The following is a 16,315-nucleotide window of genomic DNA, read 5'->3' as shown; positions in this document are numbered from 1 at the left end:
GAAAGACAAATACCGTATGATCTCACTCACATGTGGAATTTAAGAAAGAAAACAGATGAACATATGGGAAGGGGGAAAAGAAAAAAAGGAGAGAGGGAAATAAGCCATAAGAGACTCTTAACAATAGAGAACAAACTGAGGATTGATGGAGGGAAGTGGGTGGCGTGTATTAAGAAGGGCACTTGTGATGAGCACTGGCTGTTGTATGTAAGTGAATCACTGAATTCTACTCCAGAAACCAACGTTGCACTATATCTAACTATCTAAAATTTATATTTAACTATCTAAAATTTAAATAAGAAAACTTTATTCCAAAATCATGTTTTAATTTAAATTTGATGGCAAGCCTATTTCCCAGTGTTGCATTAACTGTTTTAGCCAGTGGGAAATGCTAGAAGTATGGGTACGATAGTGATAACTTAATGCTCAAAAACCAATGGATACCAGCTGTGGGACAAAAAGCATTTACCTGCCATTGCATACATCATTTTGTTCATAGTTGTTTGTCTTCTCTCTTTCTTTTTCCCAAATACCCTGTCTCCACCTGCGAGTTTCTATCTTATTCTCCTTTCTCTGTGTCCATCACTTTCTTTTGTATGTTATTGGTATTCAGCTCTTCTTCTTATCTTACCTCTGTCTTTGGCTATCCCTCTTAATTTAAAGAATCTTTAGCCCCTTCTCCCTCCTCCCTATTCTTTTCCTTTCTGTTTCCCTTTCTTCGCCTCTCACTTCCCTTGTGAGTCAAAATTATTTATATATATATTTTAGTTTTATCATATGTAATAATTATTGTATTCAATTATAATTTCCTGTCATTTTAAGATATATATTTTTTATTTTCTCTATAAACAAAATATAAGAAATAGAGTCAACTTTTACAGATGTATATGCCAATTATCTTTTTTATTCCTACTAATCAGTGACTCCTAAGAGAGCAAAGTCTTCCACCCCTTCCTGTAGGCTTATCTATCATTGTGTGAAAGAAAAATGAGAAGTGCTACACAATTTTCATATCCTTTGTCACAATATTTCAGTCATTTCTAAAACATAGCTGTTGCCTAGTCCTAAAATTTCAAGGTGGACTGGTTTCTTTTCTGAAGCCATGTAGGAGGAGACATTGCATAAGATACCCCAGGGAAATTGTATGAGAGTCTGATGACCAGTTGAACTCCCAGGGAGAACTCAAACTAGCTCACTCCATCACTTCCCAGGAGCATAGACAAACATCTTTTAATTCTACCTCCTTTCCCAAACACTGCCTTTCTTTTTCCTTTCCTTATTTTATGATAGCGAGGGCCTCTGCTCCAAATCAGGCCTTATGAGTTTGAATTCCACCACATACTTTCCACTCTTTCAGGCCACAGCAGAGACCCTCAGTCAGGAAAACACATCCACTCAGTGATTCAGTAACTTAACACACAAAGGGAGCCCTGCCTTTTAGGGTAGGGAGATGACAATGCTTACTAATTTTCCGTATCGTAAGCTTTAATAGTGGAATTTTAACACTTGACCACCTAGATGCTTCAGTCTATTTGTGTGGGGAAAGGTGTTTTATGTATTCTTTCAAATCATACCCCAGAGGCAACCACTTACTCTAAACACAAAGGCAGCTCTGCTCATGATGTGTGGGTAGCAATTAAGATCATCAAAAAAAAAAAAAAAAAGAGAGAGAGAGAGAGAGAGAGAAAATAAATGAGGAAATTTCACTGTCCTAGTTGTTAATATGAACAGAATGTTCAATCAGGTACAAACAGATCAGTTTATGGACTAAAGGACAGAACTCCCTGTAGTTGGCCATTCTTCCCTTCTGCTTTTCTTTCTAAGTCAAAGGAATATCCTCAGATTCTGTCTCACTCATTCACTCCAGTAACAGATTGAACACTGACTTCATTCTAGGCATGAGGGATAGAAAGAATGTCTTCAAGAAACTGGATTTCTGGAGGGAATGTATGAACATTACATTAAATAATAATAAAATTTAGCTAACCTATTTAAAACTCCTACTCCTCTTCTACCTCCTTCTTGCTATAGTACGTATTACCTTCTAACATTCAATACAGTTTTCTCTATTTTATTATGTTTAACATTGGCAGTGTATCTTCCTTACTAGAACATGTGCTCCATAGGGCAAGTGTATTTGCCTGTTTTTATCAACAGTGTTTCTAAACGCCTAGAAAAAGTGCCTTACATAAAGTAAGTATTGCTTAAATGAATGAACTATAGCTTACCTATAAGGCCTATAATAGATACTGTGGTGCATCGTCAAGAGCTCTTCTTCGCAGTCAGTGCACCCATATTTAAGCTGCTGGGGCTATCTGCTGTTGATAGCTGCTTATAGTTGTGTCCCTCACTGGATAATGCCTTCAGCTGAAGGAACTGCATTGCCCAATATTATATGTCCTTTAAAGGTGTGTCCTGGGTCCAATGACTATATCATGCTGGGATATAAATAATTCAGCCCCTTGCCTTAATTTGGAACAAGTCTGAAGGGACATCCCAGCTTCAGAACATGTCAAATAAGGTCAGGTCCTCTTTGCAACTGCATTGTGAGTCAGTTTCTCCTGCCTTACTTTAATAGATGTCACTCCCCAGAGCAAGCAACTCTTTGCTTCAGAGTCTGTTACTCTAAACCAAATAGATACAAAAGCATTGACTAGGGCTGCCTGGGTGTCTCAGTCGGTTAAGCGTCTGCCTTCAGCTCAGGTCATGATCCTGGGATCTAGCCCTGAGTCAGGCTCCCTGCTCAGCTGGGAGTCAGCTTCCCCTCTTCCTTTGCCCCTCCCCCTTAGTTGTGCATGGTCTCTCTCTCAAATAAATAAAATATTAAAAAAAAAAAACTATTGACTAAATTTTCCTTGACATATCAGGGATGGCTTCAGTGAGTAGTTAATGGGTAAGTAAGGGGAGAAACAGCATTCAGGTGAATGACACAATTTATACAAAAGCAGAGAAACATAGAATAATGTATACTCATCATGGCTTCTGTTTTTTTTAAATTCAGGGGTTAAGAGCAGAGATGTATCATTTCAATTTTATTGGTAGAAAACTAAAGAACAAAACGGGAACATAAATTTTCCAGGTCAGGAGACATTTTTTATTATTCTTCATAATCCCTTCCCCCTTAAGCCATTGCCACCTCCCACTCCCAAAGCCTTGGGATATAATTGGACTTAAGGATTCATCAATGTTAGTTGATTCAATAAATGAAATATTGTCCTAAAGTAGAATAATACTGTATACATTAATTAAGAATACATTTTAGACTAACAAAACAGCAGTTCCAAATTTATCCTTTAAGATTAATAACTTGAATATAGAACAGGGTCCACAAAAATACCAAGAAGAAAAATAAATTATTTTCACAAATTCTACAAAGCAGTCTTTTCTGTTACTAATTTTGACTGTTTCTCCCATCAACTGTATTCTGTATCTGATAAGCTTCCAAATCTATTTGTGTTGCCTTCGTTCCTTTATCTGGTTAACTTCTGAGTGTGTGGATGCTCCGCAGAAATGATTTACAAGAGTTCTGGTAGGACAGAAAAACATGGAAATTTCCATGTATTATGATGATACACATGAAAAGTATTGAACTTAGAACTTGAAGATCCTGTTTTTTTCCTTTTTTTAATCAGACTTGTTTTTCCTAGGCAAGTAAAAAGGGTCACCTTGAGACTTGTGATAGCCTTACGTGTGGTCCAAAAGCCTGGGGACTTACAATGAAACAGTGTAGGTACAGAGGATATATAATACTTTAAACATAAGATTACCAATTTTGCCTATAGCTAGCCAAGTGCTTTTTCAGCCACTTAGATTGTCTATATTAGTATAATCTATGTGATTTGCCATGTGTTAGAGCCATAAATGGGAACAGAGAACAGATGCCTTGGCACACAGACCATGTTTTTTTGACATAAGAGGCCCCTGTGAGCAGCGTCTCACAGTAGCATTAGAACGCTATCTATTCAAAATTTAACGATTGGAAAGGCTTACCCTAGGGGACTATCTTTTCCCATTCATTAATACCCTAGATTATTATGCTTCCTGGATCTCCAGTTGTACCATTCTTGGCAATCCCAACTCTAGGCAAACCTCACCATTTACAATGAATACCCTTGCTTCCAGCTCATTGAACGAGCTGCCAAAAGCCATGGGGAAGGGCTTCCCTTTGGCTCTAGAGTAAACTCATATGACCCAGCCTCAGCAGGGGCATCATTCCCGCTCTCCTCTTCCCAGTTAGCTCTCTATTCCCACAGCACCTGGAATCAACCTTTTCTACTCTCGAACCCCTTACTCATCCTATGATCCTTGCTAGTTGTCAATATCCTCGCCTCCTCTCTCTGAGATCCCATAGCTTTTGGCATGTACTACGGTCATAGCATTTAACAATTTTGCATTATTCCATTCATTTTACACTTGAGGAAACTGGATTTAAAAACAGCAGGTGAGTAATCCAAGGTCACATAGCTGGTAGGAGGCCGAGCCAAATGTAGAAGTCGGGTTTTCTAAATCCAAATTTGCTGCTCTTTCTATTTTATCAAATAACTTTCTTATAAGGAAAAGCAATTTTCCATAATAAAAACAACTCCAGAATCTCAAGGTAGAAGGAAAATCTGCAGAAGGACGTGGACTTATAACCCAACAGTTTAGAACTATGACTTTTCTCTTTATTCTTTGCTTCACTAAATTAAAATAATGTGGCGTCATATTGGTTCCCAAAGATGGACTGCATTCCTTCAGTGGTTAAAAACAACTTCTCTTGGGTTGAATTGAAGTTGCTAATCAGAATGGGACTTTCCCAAACACTTCAAGTCTTTTATGTTTATTGTGTTACCTACATTTACTTCCTGTTTAATTTTCTGTTGGTATTTGGGGAACTCTAACATAGTTATACTCTCATTTGCAAGGGTCATGCAATAACAGACCTGAGGTCAGCAGCCTTTAAAATGGCCCCCAACCATCCCTATCTCCGAGTATTCACATAGTTGTGTTATTCCTTCCCCATAATCATTGGCTGGACTGACTCACCTCTCACAGTTAGAATACTGTAGTAGGGATAGAATGTTGCTTTTAATATTAAGTTATAAAAAGACTGTGGCTTCCATCTTGGGAGCCCTCTCTGCTGGCTTTCTCCCTTTCTCTTAATCTTTCTTTTTCTCTCTTCTTCTCTGAGGCTTGCCAGTAGCCACATGAGTAAGCTTGCAAGCCAATTCTCCTGAAATTTGCCTCTCCTTTTTGTAGTCGTTCTCCTCAAATAAATAGTTATGTTCTCAAGGGCATAAATCATGTCATATTTACCTCTGTCTCTCACACTGTCTAATGTTTTATCTGGCACATTTTAGGTATTACATCATGATTTTTGAATCAGTGATACATTTTGAATGCTTCAATCAGGATACCTTTATTGAATAAAATACCATTTGATGTTGTTTCTCTTATAAAATTCAATCAAAGCATTTGTAAGCCACCACTTACAAATCAACATGTTTCAGGGAGAAAATAAATAAAGTGATACATACACACAGGTTATTTTTTTCTCCAAATAATCCATTTTTGGAATTTGTAGAAGACCCCCCCCCCAAAAAAAAACCACCTAAACCACCCTAAACTATCATTAAGTCTGCATAAAAGTGTATTTCTTGCATTAGTATCATTAATAAGTAAAATCAAATGGTTTATAAACCCCCGGGTAGCATGATTAAAAATCTGATATAAAGGTTACCATAAGGGCGCCTGGGTGGCTCAGTTGGTTAAGCGACTGCCTTCGGCTCAGGTCATGATCCTGGAGTCCTGGGATCGAGTCCCACATCGGGCTCCCTGCTCAGCAGGGAGTCTGCTTCTCCCTCTGACCCTCCCCCCTCTCATGTGCTCTCTCTCTCAAAAAAATAAATCTTAAAAAAAAAAAAAAGTTACCATAAAAGACTTGAGTTTATTTAATTTAACAAAAAAAGATCTCTGACTCAGTATCTTTTGTATTGTGTATTTTCAATTTTAACAATTAATGTGGCATAGGGAATTCTTTATGCTAATGTTATAGCTCCTTGGTTGAGTCCTAATACCATTATCTGCTTTAATGAATAATTCATTCCCTGTTGAACACTTAACTATATCATTTTTACTGGGTATGAGTGAAACTTTGAAGTACAGTTTAAGCTGAAAGAATTTAAGATTGTAGAGAATTCCCATAAACCATCAAAAAGTGCTGTGCTGGCAGCATTACCTAGCACTCAAGTGTAATCGCTTTAGAGAAAGCTCATGTGAGATTCTAAGTTTTGTTTCTTTTGTAAAAAATATCGATGAGATTCATTTCTTACTGCATTTTCACACTGTGCACTGATTAGTTTACCTCTAAATATCTAAAACAATACACTCTTTCTTTCCAACTATAGATTAAGAACCTAGATAGTCACTGTAAACTCTTCCAATACTAAGTTCGACATGGAGAGAAGTCTTTCCTAATAAAGAATCTCAACACTGGAAATGGCTTAAATATATCAAAGATTTACAAGTGGAATTAATGGATTCTTCACCCATTGCATCCTAAAAGCTCAATAGATGAAATGGTAGTAACCTACTCTTAGAAGAAAGCTAAACAGGGGCACCTGGGTGGCTCAATGGGTTAAGCTTCTGCCTTTGGCTCAGGTCATGATCCCGGGGTTCTGAGATGGAGCCCCACCTTGGGCTCCTTGCTCAGCAGGGAGTCTGCTTCCCCCTCTGCCTGCAGCTCCCCCTGCTTGTGCTCTTTCTCTCTCTCTCTCTCTCTGACAAATAAATAAATAAAATCTTAAAAAAAAAAAAAAAAAGAAGAAAAGCTAAGCAGTGTTAACTGTTTCAAAGTCTTAAAGAGTTTTCCACCAATCAGAATATCTGCACTTCCTGGCCTTGTAATCCAGGATGAGCTAGGATGCATATGAAGATTTTTCTCAAAACTGGAAGAGGCTAGTTACCTTGGTCAACATGGGAAAACATCTTAAAACATGGAAAGCATTAGGGTTATACCATATCACATGACCAAACAGAAGAATTTGTAACATTCCACAATCTACCAAAGCCACAAAGAATGTAACAGAAGAAAAAAAAAGTATCTATTCCAAGAAATGATGCACTGTTTCCTATGTTCAAAATAAATCTCATAATCACTTAATCCCTTTTATTTATTATTTTAGCCAAAAGGGAGCTTACCTTAAAATTTATAGCACAACTTTAGCATAACTGTATAAAATATTTCCTATAACCTACATATCTGTGGCTATATCTTACCCTTTGTCTTGTTTTCTACATAATCTGGAGTTTCCTCAACTTTATTTTTAAATGTCCAAATTTTAGTTATAATTTGTGTATTTTTGAAAGCAATTGAAATTATTTGTTAAATTAGAGAAAAGGGAGAAGGAGGAGGAGAAGGAAAGAAGGGAGAAAGAAAATTTAAAAAGGAAAAGCAGGAGGAATAGGGAGGAAGAGAATGACCAAAAAAAAAAAGGGCAGAAAGGAAGGGAATGAAAGAAGGAAACCAAGATTTACCATGTTGGGTCTGGGTGGAGTCTGGGTCCCCACCCTTGACGATATATTTCAACTTGGCCCAAACCCTACTCTGTTGATGTTTGAAAAGCAAAAGCCCTCTGCAAACTTTGATGCATTTAAAGACGTAATGTCTCATACTTTTCTCTGGCTTCTTGCTCCAAGTGTGCCTGTTCAGTGTCCTCTAGAACAGAACCTTGGATGCATTGGTGAGATCCTTCATCAGTTTCCACTAGAAATCAGCTTGATTTGAGAATTTTATAGAAATTTATTAAACATTTTGGAGGGAACTTGAAGTGGCATTCACATTATAGGACTTGAGTAGTCCACAGTCTCACTGGCTCACTTCCCCCAATGCCGCTTTTCCTCCTCCACCTTCCCTTCTTTATTAATGTCAAAAGAATTCAGGATAATTAAAAATTACTTATCTTGTCTAATGAAAAACAGTTTTCTCATTTCCAGGTATTGTACATGCCTACAAACTAACTCCATATACATCTGAAGAATTTATCTTTTCCTAGAGAGAATTTTTACCAATTATTAATATATTAACATACACGTGCTTATAAATAAATATATATATATATTAATAGAAGAGAGGAATTAAGGAAAGAAGGGAGGGAGAGAAGGGGGAAGAGGGAGGAAGGAAGGAAGAAAAGAAGGAAGGAATGAAGGGAAAGAGGAAGAAAGGAAGAAAAAGAAAGAGACAAGTGCTAATTAATTAGCAACAATATTGGGAATACAAATATGAAATACTGAAGGAATCAAGAGCAGAATGTTATAGTAGCTACAGCCATGGCTGGGATTAAATATTGGCTTCATCTGATAACTAGTTTTGCAACCCAGAGCAAGTCACTGAACTTTTCTAGGCTTCAGTTTCCTCATCTATAAAATTGGGATGCAAATAGTAGTACTCAACTCATAGTGTATTAATCGGTCTTACGTGAGATAATAATGTAAAGCACTTAAAACACTACTCAGTCATAAATAATTGTTAGCCATTATTATCAAGTGTGATTATTATAGAAGTCACACTAGGATGTCAGGAAATACCTGAAGACAGGAGGGGCTACAAATGTCATGGAGTGAAACACTGATTCTAATAAACATGGTATATATTAGTCAGATTTATTAGATAACTTTGCTACAAAGAGCATCTCCATCAGCATCCCCAAACACACACACACACACACACACACACACAGGCACGCACACATATGCGTGGACCCACACACAGACAGGTTCTTAACCTCAGCCTCACTGACTGTCTTGCTAACTCCATTCCACAGAAGTCTCAATCAAGAAGAGTCTAGATAGAAAAGCTCTTCTTCCCATGGCATAATTGTGACCAGAATTGAAGGGGGAAAAAATGGTAGGAGTATCCTCCATTCAAAACTTTAAACACTCCAACTTACAAACCCATGTCTAGGTGAAGTGAATACACTTGAGAGCAATTTGACCCCTTTAAGACTGAATATTTTCAAAGATCTCAGATGTGGACAAAAGGCTGAAACAATGCAGACTGCATAGTAGGGGCGCCTGGGTGGCTCAGTCATTAAGCATCTGCCTTCAGCTCAGGTCATGATCCCAGGGTCCTGGGATCGAGCCCCGCTTTGGGCTCCCTACTCCGCAGGAAGCCTGCTTCTCCCTCTCCCACTCCCCCTGCTTATGTTCCTTCTCTCACTGTGTCTCTTTCTGTCAAATAAATAAATAAAATCTTTAAAAAAAAATAAAATCTCATAGTAGAACTAACCTAAAGTTTGTAAGCTGTAATATAAAGGAAAGATGATATTTAATGTGACTTTATTCTCTGAGGTATAGTGATGCTGATGCCAATCACAGCTGACTTTGGGATCCCCCTTTTCTTTGCAGTGAGCATTACAGGTTTTACATGGATTAGACTCCCTCTCCAGCTTTTCATTTTTAACACTTTATCAATAAGAGTCAGCAGAACTTTAAAAGCATGACCTGTCCAGTGGAATGTTCAACTTCCATTCTTCCCTAAAGCATTCTTGGTCACAAATTTAAAGGGTAGGTTTGAGGGGAGAAATATTTAATTAAAGCCTATGGCAATATCACCAAGAGGATAAAAAGTAATAATCTTTTGAATTTGCTTTTGTGCAGATAAAAAAAAATAAAGCCTTTCCATTTCTCTTAGATGTTGTATTCAAGATAAAAACACTGAATTCCCAAACACTTCTCTTATTGTCAGCTTTCTGGCATATAACCCTTTCTCTTAAAAAATAAGAAAGGCAGGAATGTGCAGAGATGCTCCTTTGAATCTGTGGACATGGCACTGTACCTTCTCTCTTAAATATCATTATAAAACCAGGTTTTTCTCATTTATATTCCCTACACATCTCTCCCTTTTTGTCTACCTTAGGTATTTTAAATTTAGCTTCAAGAAAAGTGCTGTATTATGGAATCAAGTTTCCTTATCTTTTTTCCCGAAAGAATTGTGTGCAATATTTTTTTCCCTTATGTTGCAATTTAAAGCACACAGGAAACTGTGTTGAATACCATCACTCCAGCTCTCATCTCTCTATCAAGATAATACTTATACACATTTCTATATAGTATATAATGAAGTGAAGCTATACATTTCTTCATTTTCTGCATAGTCTATCAGAATTGGTTCTAAAACCAAGGAATATTTACTTGTAATACTCCATAGGGTAAATATTATTCATGTTTGATAGGGGTGAATAATAGAGTTCCATATTAAAAACAAGAACAGTTTTTACCTAACTCACTGCTGTGAACTGTTACTCTAAGGGTTAAAGAACATATACATATACATGATGTTTTGTTCATAGGAGGCATTCAATAATCATTTAATACATGAGAGATGAATTAATGAGAATATCTCAATTCTAAAGAATTTCCATGTACTCAAAGTAGCACATCAATTAGACTGCTTATAATAAAAGTGTTATTACTTTTTTTTTCATATTTTTCCTCTAAATGTGAAAATTTGGATTGGACTCAATTGGCCTTTTTCTCAGGAAAACCTGGTATTTTAATAAGTTTATGATGACCTGCCATTAAAGTTCATGATTCATTTTTTCCTGTAAATGATTACTGATCCTGTAATGGAAAAATCCAAATGGTCAGGCACATGATTTCTAAAAGAAAATTTCAGGCAAAATAACCTACCTTTAATACAGGTTCGTTGATCTAGTTTGGTTGTTGAATTTATATATTAAGTGGAATTGATTAATTTTCAAAAGTCCTACTCATGAATTATGTATTTCTTTTGAACCATCTGAGGAATGTAAACTATGAAAAGTATTCTTCAACATTCCTCTGATACATTTTGAAATTATGCTTGATAATTAGTAATAGAAAAAAAAGAATAAAGACAGAAAAATTAAAATACTTTGATTTCAAAGGCATATAAATTAGAATAACAGTAAAAACAAATCTATTTTCAACTCTAGTCACTGTTAAGAATGTTTTTGGCACTCAGAAGTGTTAATGACTATATGAAACACATAAATCCTTCAAGAATTAAAAATTGGGAGGAAAATATCATTTTAAAAGGTTCTTTTGGGGTACTTAGTGCTTTTGACATCAGTTGGAACTATATGAAAATTTCAAGAATCCTTCTAAAAAAAAGCAATGGCATTTGAGCTTTACAGATTTCACCTGACAGTTTAAAAAAAAAAAGGTTAAAAAATAGGGTTTTTTTGGCATATTTTTCAGAAAATTAATTTAGATGATGTGTGGAAGACCTGCAATTAATAAGCTTTGTTTAGGTGTAATTCTCTTAAAGTTTTTCTTTTTTTTAATCCAATCATTACTAGTACTAAAATACTTTCAGGAATTGTTGTCTGTGTTCACCAGTTTCAAGTACTTCTCTTTAATAGCAATTAAAAAAGAATTTCTTGAGAACTGTTTAAGAAATAAGTCCATGCATTTATAGTCAACTAATCATTGACAAGGTTCCCAAGAACACGAAATGGGGAAAAGATGGTCTCTTCAATAAATGATGTTAGGAAAACTGATCTCCACAAGCAAAAGAATGAATTTGGACTCTTATTTCCCATTATACACAAAAATTGACTCAAAGTAGATTAAACACTTAAATGTAATACTTGAAACCATAAAACTACTAGAAGAAAAAACAGTGGAAAAGCTTTTGACATTGGTGTTGGCGATGATTTTTTGAATGAGACATCAAAAGCAAAAATAGATGAGTGGGATTACATGAAACTAAAAAGCTTCTGTACAGCAATGGGAACAATCAGCAGAGTGAAAAGGCAACCAATGAAATGAGAGAAAACATTTGCAGACCATATATCTGATAAGAGGTTAATATCCAAAATATATAAGGAAAACATACAACTCAATAGCAAAAACAAACAAATAAAAACAAATAATCTGATTAAAAATGGGCAAATGATCTGAACAGCATTTTTCTAAAGAAGACAATATCACTAATCACGAGGAGATATCACATCTGTCAGGGCACCTGGGTGGCTCAGTGTGTTAATTGCTGGATTCTTGATTTTGGCTTAGGTCATGATCTCAGGGTCATGAGATGAAGCCCCACAGGGCTCTGTGCTCATCAGGGAGTCTGCCTGAGATTCTCTCTCTCCCTCTGCCCCTCCATCTTCTCTCTCTCTCTCTCTCAAATAGTAAATAAGTCTTAAAAAAAAAAAGAATGTATATTACCAAGAAGACAAGATATAATATGTGTTGAGGATGCAGAGAAAAAACAAAAAATCCCTTGTGCACCATTTGTGGGAATGTACATTGGTACACTGGTACATTGATAGTTATCTATTTCAAACCACAGAGATCGTGTCCAGAACAGAACCACAGATGGGAAGATCTGTCTTTCTATATCTCCTGTACTTTATTTTTCCATTGCTGAAATTATGCTTACCTCATAAAAATAGTTTTCAACAAAAAATTGCCTTCAAATTCTTAGGGACAAGTTGTCTATCTAGAGGGAAAGTGAGCAGTCATCAAAGCTGCCAGAAGGTGATCCCTTCTAATCATTGCTCTCATCCCATGAAGCAATCTGTCATTATTTACTAATCAGTGACTCAAGGACTGGCACCATGACCGTGGGCTTCCACTTTTATCTCCAGTGCTACAGTCAACCAAGAGCTCTTTTAGAGACCAAAATAGCTAGTCAGTTGTGGACTTACTTTACAACTCAGTTAATAGATTTTGTATCCCTTACAATGCCTATTGCAGTGATACGGTAGATACTCTCAATAAGTGATTGCTGAGCAAAACATGTGATTGCTGAGCACTCAAGGTTATCATGCTTTAAACGGTCTTATGATTATTTCTGATAAACAGTTTTGAATTAGCCTGAAATCAATCTCTCTCTCTCTCTCTCTTTCACACACACACACACACACACACACACTGTCTTGGGCTGATGGGATTTTTCTCTTTCTTGATCTCTATTTACTTTCATCTGTTAGCATCTGGTTAGATATGAAATAACTGCTCCTAGATTTAGGCTACATGTGGATGGGGTTACAGAAAGGCAGTGTATCCAACAGAATAAACTATAATTTGGGGACATTGAACACAAAGAAGTGCAACTGTGATATTTTAATGATGAGGGAACTTCTGGGCCTAAACATTCACTTCAATTCCAACTGTCCTAAGTACCTTCTCATTAACAGTGGAAGAATCTACATTAGATTAATGCGGAATTGAGGGGCTTTATCACAGTGGATCTCAGGGTAATCCTGATGCTTTTCTCTTAAATCAGAGAACTCTAGTGGCCATACCTGTTAAAGGTCTGGATTCAAATAGGGAGAGTATTTGTTTTCACATGCAAATAGTAAGACAAGGTAGTATGGCCAGTGAGTGTACAATGGGTATAAATACAAAGTAATTATACAATAGGTACAATTACAACTATTTTGATTCCCAATAGTGACAAGCTAACTAAAGTATTCTAGGAGAGACAAATAAGAATTGTCAGATTGGATTTATTTAGGAATAGAATAAAATTAAGTAAATGTAATTCACAATGATAGAAAGGAGTTAAGGATGACTTATAAGAAATTTAATTAACAAAGTAGATATACAGTGTCCACGAGGTAATTCTTTTTAACTTCTTTGATTCCTGGAGAAAATTGTGCTAACGTTGAATTGTCTAGAGAAGGTTTTCTATTATATACAAATTTAAACTGGTTTTCCCCAAACAGAGGATGAATCCTTCCCAATAATAGTTGAGTCTAAGTCTACGGACTAAGATTTGTACAGATCTAGAGGAAATTGCAGAAAACGCCATATTGGGCAGCACAGAAAATAGACTTGTGAGTTTATATTTCTCTGAGGGACTCAGTATCCTTCTGGCAAATAAGTAATCCCTCAGTCTGAAGATGGCTTTTAAATGTTTTTAAATTCACTATTGTCTAAAATATATGTGTGCGTTAATAGCAATGTGAATTCAGTTCATTTCAACAAATATCATTAAAGTCTGTACAAAGTATTTTTTAAACACTCCAATGCCAATTTATTTTTAAAGGGTTTTATGTAATTCTATGGTTTGCCTTTTTTTGGGTATAATTATACAAATTTGAAAATTACAAAGTTGTAAAGACCTAATTAATAGTATTGACTATTAATAGTCATTCAGAAAAAAACTTTTCCCTTCCTCTCAACAACCATCCAGTGGGAATTAAAAGTCTTAAAAAGACTCTACCCTGGTAGAAACAAAAAGAGAAAAGATGAGAAGAAAACAGAAATTGACTAAGTGTGTGTGGCCAGTGTCTCCCAGAGTGGGGCCCCGGCTGTTGCCTGGGGTCATGAAAGGTCGCCCAGAGGATGAATCCTTCCTAAGGATTCCTCGCAGCCACATCTTCCTCACTCCAGCATGTCCATGTCCCAACCTAGCTGTCATGGAAATCCTTCAGCAGCCTTTTCCTCCACTGCTCTGCTATGTGCATCTGGTTCTCTATGTCCCCTGTTGTCATAGCTGTCTGCACACTCCACTTTCCATGACAGGTTTCGATCTCAGCCTCCAGCTGAGCCTTCTGGTATTCCAACAGCTTCTTCCTGGGTCCGGACTCCATGTAGTACGTATACGGGCACGTGTACTGCAGGGTGTATCAGCACTTGGCCAAGAACATGGCAGCATTCTGTAGGTGCTGTCAGTCATTCCAGGTCCCCAGATTATTCATGCCCCTCTCCTGAATCTTCTCATGAATCCTCTGGTATATCTATGCCTCCAGCTGTAAGCTCTTGTGCTTTTCCCACCTCTCAAAGTAGAACAAGTACTACTTGAGGGCCTCCCTGGCCTGGGCTTCCTGGCTCTGGTTGACAGTGTCAGAGTTCTGCTTGTACCAACTGTACTCATAGTACTTGTTGCTGTGGGTCTTCTAACCTCCTAGACATATCCAGTAGAAGTCATGGTTACGTTTGGAGCATCACATGTGATTGCAGCCTTTGTTCTTCTCAATGCAGGTGTTGCACTTGTGACAGTCTTTAGTGTGAGTATCTATGTAGTTGACTCTTTCAGAGTTATCAGCACATTTTGAGAGTCATTTCTGGATTGTGGCATAGTCTGTGGGGGTGTGATACCTCTGACGACACTTGAAACAGAAGACCTCATTGCATTGATTGGACTGTACTTAGCAAGCTCTGGGCTCCTATACCTAAACAACCAGGGGGCAATCTGCAATAGGGCACAGCTGGAGCTGGTAATGACTCTCCACATAGTCCCTGAAGAGGTAGCCCCTGTATTTGTCTCTCAATTCTTCATCAGGCAGCGATGGAGACACGAAGTTCTCTGGTGTCTGGAGTGGACAGTCCTGAGCTATAAGAAGACTCCCACACCCATGCCATCCAAGTACTGAACGGTGCTGCTCCCAGAAGCTACAACAAAACTGTTGCTGATAAGCCAGAGGAAGTAGGTTTTCCTTCTGCGCAAACTGCATACACACTGCAGTGGTGAGGGGGGTGGGCGGTAGGGACATGTTTTGAGGGTTGGGGTTGAACTTGAGCCTCAGTGAGCAGCTGAGGAGAATCAGACTTGTGTCTGTCCAGTATCTCTGCAACTTGCCAGTAGAAATTAACTAAGTTTAGCAACTAAATGAGATACCAGTGCCATAGGGAGGATGTGCTAATGGCAGTGAGCATCACTGGCCTTTTGGACAGAGGCTAGGCTGGTTGCGTGCTCATTGAGGGCACCCTTGAACTCTTTATAGATCAAGCAGTGAACTGGTACTCATCAGGATCAAAGGCTTCAGCCTCCTGCTGCTCCACATTGCAGGTTACTCCCACTTAATAGTCCTCTGTGTCCCCCAGGGTCCTCATCCTCTTCTTCCTCACAGTGTGGGTCATAGTTGTCTTCATTGCCCCTGGCTATTCATGTTCACAGATATCCAGCCAAGCTACAGATCAGGGAAGCAGGATTTTTTCAACTCCCCTCAAACTTTACCACTTTCTCAAATGCATTAGTGTTTTTTTGTCTTCTGTAATTCTTGAAGATCTTTCAGGAGGATATCACCCCAAATATTCTATGTCATATAATTTTCATTGGGAACCATGGCCCATGGCCACTGAGCCTAAACAAGCTAAACTGGGTCTGGCTGGGCCAGAGGGATCTGACACAGGCACACTAGTGGGCTGACTCCCAGGCTCCTTCCTCCCACGGAATGGTCTCCACAGCTCAGAAGTGCTCTGTACAAAGTATGTTTTATGTGGTAAGATAGTATAGACACATATAAATGTATGTCTTTTTAAGACTACCTTTTTTTTTACTTTTGTTATGGGATAAAAAGAAAACATCTATTTAGTCAATATGTGCATATGCTCACTCTTT

At 37.5% G+C, this 16,315-nt stretch overlaps 1 pseudogene; it reads right to left on the bottom strand.

The window, feature by feature from the left end:
* Positions 1-14,329: 14,329 nt before the first annotated feature.
* On the bottom strand, positions 14,330-15,849 carry LOC116640703 (annotated as a pseudogene).
* Positions 15,850-16,315: the final 466 nt, after the last annotated feature.

This window comes from Phoca vitulina, unplaced genomic scaffold, assembly GCF_004348235.1.
Source record: "Phoca vitulina isolate PV1807 unplaced genomic scaffold, GSC_HSeal_1.0 scaffold20, whole genome shotgun sequence".
In the NCBI taxonomy this organism is placed as follows: domain Eukaryota; kingdom Metazoa; phylum Chordata; class Mammalia; order Carnivora; family Phocidae; genus Phoca; species Phoca vitulina.
This window is presented reverse-complemented; position numbering and strand designations above follow the sequence as displayed.